This window comes from Ursus americanus, chromosome 4 (genome assembly GCF_024610735.1).
Source record: "Ursus americanus isolate L20-20 chromosome 4, mUrsAme1.1.p, whole genome shotgun sequence".
In the NCBI taxonomy this organism is placed as follows: domain Eukaryota; kingdom Metazoa; phylum Chordata; class Mammalia; order Carnivora; family Ursidae; genus Ursus; species Ursus americanus.
The window spans coordinates 39,224,686-39,230,685 of NC_142130.1; positions in this window are offsets into that span (position 1 = coordinate 39,224,686).

Consider the following 6,000-nt stretch of genomic DNA (forward strand, 5'->3'; position numbering starts at 1 on the left):
GTAAATTTCTTAAGTAACTTTTAGTTACGCATGCAAATAGGCCCTTCTGGAAGTTGTATTACAGAGTCTCAGGCCTCCCTTCTAGAACATAGTAATTCGGTGGGATATTTTGAAAATGGTGTCTGACACAAAATGAGAGCTCAGAATTTGTCTTTTCATAGATGAAAGGAGATAGTGCCATTAAAAAAATATCATCTTTGATTTCTATTTAGAAATTCACTCTTCATCCCCGAGTGATAAAAGGCTTAGGAATGGTCTCACGGCAGTGGCCTCTTAAAATCAGCACAGAATTCTAATAATACAGGACCAGTATACTTGGAATACAGTTTCTGGGAATGGAATAACAGATCGGGACAGAGGCTTCATGATAATTGAAAGTCAAGAAAGACTCTGCAAAGTGGGACTGCATCATTTTATAGTAGTAGGAATAATAATAATTAGTGGTTTAAACCTAACTCATTTAATTCTAATAGTAATACTATTATTGCGTATTATAGGTGAAGAAAGTGGGAAATAGAGAAGTGTAAGTTGCCTCATGTCACGCAGTTCAAAAGTAGCAGAGCTGGGTTTTGAACTTGTGTTGTCTCTGAAGCCAGACTACCTGCTTAGCCATTATGGTTTACTGCTTCCGTATAAAGAATAGCATTCATATGGGAATAATTTTGTAAAGAAATAAGGATTCCCTGTTCATCTTTCCAAGAATTTCTGCACTGTGTAATCATTATCCAATGAGGGTTCCAAAAGGTCTTCAGACTTCCTAGATTTTCATTCATGGTTTTTATGTACTGGATTATTCAACGTACCTGTGCTGGTGGTGACTCTGGCTTATATGAGCTCCATTAGATGTAAAGCGATTTGCAGGGATAGGTGGACCAGGAAGATGGTGGTGATGGTGGTGATGGGGGCGATGGTGGCAGCCATGATACTGCAGGGGCTGGTTTAGTGTAGTTGTATAACCCCTGTGAGGCAGGGCGGGCAACGTTTACAGAGCAACGTCCTGGAAAGGTAGCTTTTTAATTCAAGGACGCAGCTTTTAATACCACCTGCTATAGCAGAGAGAGTATTTTACACTGAGAGAGAGAGAGAGGAAAAATGTATATATCTTTTGAGTAAATAGGGTCAGTCTTCCAGGCGGCATTCAGCCCAGCAGATTTGCTTTTTCTGATAGAGCCAAGGAATTGTCTGAAATTTTCCATCTAAAGTAAGAGAGGATTTCAGATGATATTGTGAGGGGGGAAAAAATTCCCCCTTTTTTATATGCTGTATTAAAGAGGGCAGTAGCAAAATCCACTTTTCTTGGACAGTGTGTAATTGAGATTGAATTAGATATAGCATTTGGATTAGGATGTAAAGATTTCAGAAGCGGAAAGGAGTGAAGTTGGAAACTTTGGATATTAATGCCAGAGTTTTCTCATATACAAAAGGGTAAATACTGTGTCACAGGTTTATGAATATTAAATAAGATATCATTTTAAAAACTGGAGCCCATATAAATTTAGGCTCTTTTTAAAAAAATTTTTTTTTAAGATTTTATTTATTTATTTGACAGAGAGAGAAACAGCCAGCGAGAGAGGGAACACAAGCAGGGGGAGTGGGAGAGGAAGAAGCAGGCTCCCAGCAGAGCAGGGAGCCCGATGCGGGGCTCGATCCCAGGACACTGGGATCTCGCCCTGAGCCAAAGGCAGACGCCTAACGACTGAGCCACCCAGGCGCCCCTAAATTTAGGCTCTTAACATTAAACATACACGTCATTTTGGTACAACATCCATTTAGCAGTATTTTTGTTTTTAAATTTACAATTTGTAATTCTTTACTTTGAGGATTATTGCTGACAAGAATTCCTCTCCATTAATTCAGCTAAAGAAACCAATGTGTAACGTTTCTTTGCTTTCCCAAATAAAGATGTACTTGGTTGTTTAGAGCCCTGTCAGAGCTGATACAACTCTGCTTCTTAGAATCCATGTCTCCCCCAAGCCTCTGCTTGAAAAGGCTTCCCTTTCCTAGATCCTTGTAAACAAGACTTCCTTGCCTGTGGGTCTGTTCCCCCCCCCCCCCCCCCGCAACCCACAGCTCTGCCACCATATTTGAAGTTTGGCTTCAGTAGATCTTTGAAGGCTGGCTTCATCCTCCTGGCTTGTATAGATCCCTCTCCACCTCTTAGCATAGCTACTGCTCTGGAATCTTGCTGTCATTCTCTGCACATGTTATATATACACCTGCGAGGCTGGGAGCATTGCTCGCAGACACTGATACCACTGCCTTGCAGACAAAGTATCAACAAATGGGAGCAGTCTGAAAGTTGCTGCCATGTGGAGCAAGAGAGCTCTGTAAGTGATTACTCTGTGAGTAAGTGATCAAAGTTGTGCTTGATAGTAGAGAGGTGCCTTTTACTGTTGGCTGAAGCCTTTTTTTTTTTTTTTTTTTTGGTAACAACTTTTGATGGAGTTTCTGCTTGGGGAATTAGGGGGCCACTTCCTCTAGTGCTAGGGTGAGATTCTATTTATCCCTCCAGTAAATCTTTGATAATGATGCCTTATTCTCCAGCCAGCATCCCAGGACTATGGCTTTCAAATATTTTTTTTCCTCTCAATAACTCCACTCTTCTCATATTCAAATGAGTTTTCACCTTACCTTTCATTCCACAAAGAGAACTTCATATACCTGTAAGCTAATTTTTCTACCTCAGAATAGACTATTGGCACACAAGTGCTATTTTCAACGATTTTGACAGAAACATCCCGTCGTTAGCTAAGTGACTGCTTTGAGGTCCTGTTGTCTTCCCTTCAGTATATCATCAGGTGTATTGCTAAGCAGATTGTACAACTTTTAGAGGTGCTAATTGGTTATATATGACCAGTGTGTGAAAGTAATGGGTAAAATATGTCTAGGATTAATCTAGAAGCCCTATAGCTATGGTTCTGTCCTGGGAATCTGTTACAAATTATTAGGCTCTGCCCAAGATCTGATTAAAAAAAGAAAGAAAGAAAGAAAGAAAGAAAGAAAGAAAGAAAGAAAGAAAGAAAGAAAGACAAACCCTAAATGAAAGGCCCAGTAGTCCCACTTATTTGGTTTGATAAGCCTTTAAGGTGACTAAGCTGAAGACTAAAATTTGAGAACTACTACCCCATGGGATGAAGCACAATGAGACCTTAATTGGCTCAAGGTAGCAATGTTCAACAAAGACTGTCCTATGCTAGATTTGTATATATTTGCTGAAGAATGTGAAAGAAAGTGTGTGTCAGTCTTTTTTTAGTTCATAATCCAGATGTTAGTTTTCTAGCTAATAGGAATGATGTGTTTTCCTCCATCACAGAAATTTGAGATAAAGGTAATGCCAGTTGCTGTAACAAAGAGCCCCCTTCCCCCATGATATACCTGCAGGTATTTTGAGTCCAATAGGACTGTATGTGTCATAGCCTAAGGGCGTTTCAGGTGGGCAGCCTCTAATTCTCAGTTATTCAGTACTCAGTCTGCTGATATTTCTGACAATGTCAACACAAGACTTAGACGTTTGCCCTAGGGGTTGTATCTGTCCATAAAAAATAAGAATGGGTCAGCAAGGAATTATCCTATGGAGAATCTTGGAAGCGCTTTCGATCACATCTGAACACGTTCTGTGCAGTAGATCTAGTCACATGGCTACACCTCAGGGTACCTTTTAGAGGGTGCTTATTGGTTATATATGACCAGTGTGTGAAACTAAAAGGTGAAATGGTCTAGGAGTAATCTAGAAGCTGGGAAATGAACACTGGGGAATGTGGTCCAGCTGTGTTCTGTAGGAAGAGGAGGAAACACATTTTGGTAAATAGCAGTCTCTGCCACAGGTACAGATTTACTTTCCATGTATCTTCTTTGTTTTCATTCAAAGGAAAATTTTGTTTTCAAGTTATTATATAAGAAGTCTGAAATACAGTCCTCATTCTGTTATCCCCATAATTTTGCAAGTTACTTAGAGGCTATGGTCTTCTCATACAGAAACACAGTGGTGATTATCAAAAGCAGCACATGTGCCGCTGAATTGGTGGTCAGCTCTCTCTACACTTCTGTAATTTGGATTCCTGATACCTGGTCCTTGATACCCGGACATGAAATTGAATTGATATATATATCACATACTGAAACGTATTTCTAAACATCAGGGACAAAATACTCAGAAATCTCAACATTTTTAAACCATAACAATTTGAATAGGGAGCTTTTTGCTTGTCGGAAAGTACCTGCCTTCTCTGAGTAGGACCTCCTTTCTCTGCAAAATGGTGGAATGAGACTAGATGACTCTGATGGCCTCTTCCAGTGCTAAAATATTATAATGAGAGCAACTTCATTTCCTGTGTCTGAAATTATTTGTCAACAAACACTTAACTGAGTTCCTACTATATCCAAGACCTGACATGAATGCTAGACAAAACACTGTTTGAAACCTCTGCCCTCAAGGACCTCATGCTCTGTTGGTGAAGGGGACAAATACATTAAGTAATTATTAAGTAATGTAATACCTGAGTTAATTTGTACCAATGAGTACACTGATTCAGTAAAATAAAATTCAGGATGTGGAAGAAATTGATGATGTCTTTTATTGAAAATCTTGGAAATAATTTTGTTCTTGTCCATATTACAAATACTCTTTTCTTACTAAAGTGATTCATGCATGTAAGTTACTAGTGTGAGAGCATAATCCAATGCTCTTTTTTTAAAAGCACCAGTATATTAAATAATAATTCTTGAAGAAATTCTACAATACCAGTTAAAAAAAAAAAAACCCAAAAAACAAAAACAAAGAAAAAAACCCTAAGATAACTGAAATGAAACTCAGCTACTCCATTTGGGTTAATTTTAACTGGCTACAGGAGAAAAGAAAGTTTGGAAGACACCCAAATAGGATTTATAGAGATTCGTATTGTAAAATTTTTTTTGCTTTATATGGATGTTGATAAGTTCTCAGAAGAAATTTATAACTGCAATAGTAAACTGAATGAATATTGATTATTTTTTAGCCACCCAAACTAATTGACATCTAAAGCTTTGTAAATCCTTTTAGATGAGGGTGGGTATAAATTAAAAACTAATTAAAGCAGAGGCTTATAAAGACACCATCTCCAATTCAGTGGGTTATAATTTTTGTTGTGTATTAGAAGATACCCCTTCATCTTTCCACCCAAACTCCTGCCTAACAGACCCTAAACATAAAAATTATTTAAACTGCTAAAAACCAGTTTATATATGTTATCTTTTTTTTTTTCCTGAAAGTAAGTACAATTATTTTAACAAAGTAAGATTAAAATAAAATAACTCAAAAAAAGTGCCATGCAGAGACAATAGGATTGATCAGCCTGCTATCTGGAACCCCCATACTTCCTGTTAACAAGACTTTTATCTTGGAAGACACTGAACATCTGGGATCTGAGCATTGACACCTATTAGTTACAGTGGTTTCCTTTTACCTTTCTAAACAAAATGATAGCTAAACCTCCAGGAATCTCACAAAATTGGGTCCTTAATTGACCAAATGAATGGCTGTCTCTGTTTTTCAATCTAACTTGAAAAGTGTGCCTCTCTGAAATGAGACCTAGACAGTGGATAGATACTCCAACTGCAGCTCCACTAGTAACCATCAGTGTGACCTTATAAGCTCTTCCCAGTTCGTTCCCTCAGTAGCTACCCAGGTGATTTTCCAAAACATACATCTGTTTCACCCTTTCCTGAATAGGTGGGAGGGTACAGTCAACACTGTCAGGTTTGTCACGAAGGGCCCCTTCTCCTCTTTTAGCCTCTCCACTCCCCACTCTTTCTTATACCCCTTACACTATGGGAGTAATGAAGATCTCCCATTCCAACGCGACCTCCTGCTTCATCATTTCAGTCTTGAGGTCCTTATGGCTTCATTTTGTTTTGGTGAAATATTAATCTTCAAGGCCTTCTTGAATAATACAACTGGCTTCCATGTAGCTTTTAAGGTCAACCAAACATACTATGTGTTAATTTAGCAAGCATTCATTGAGC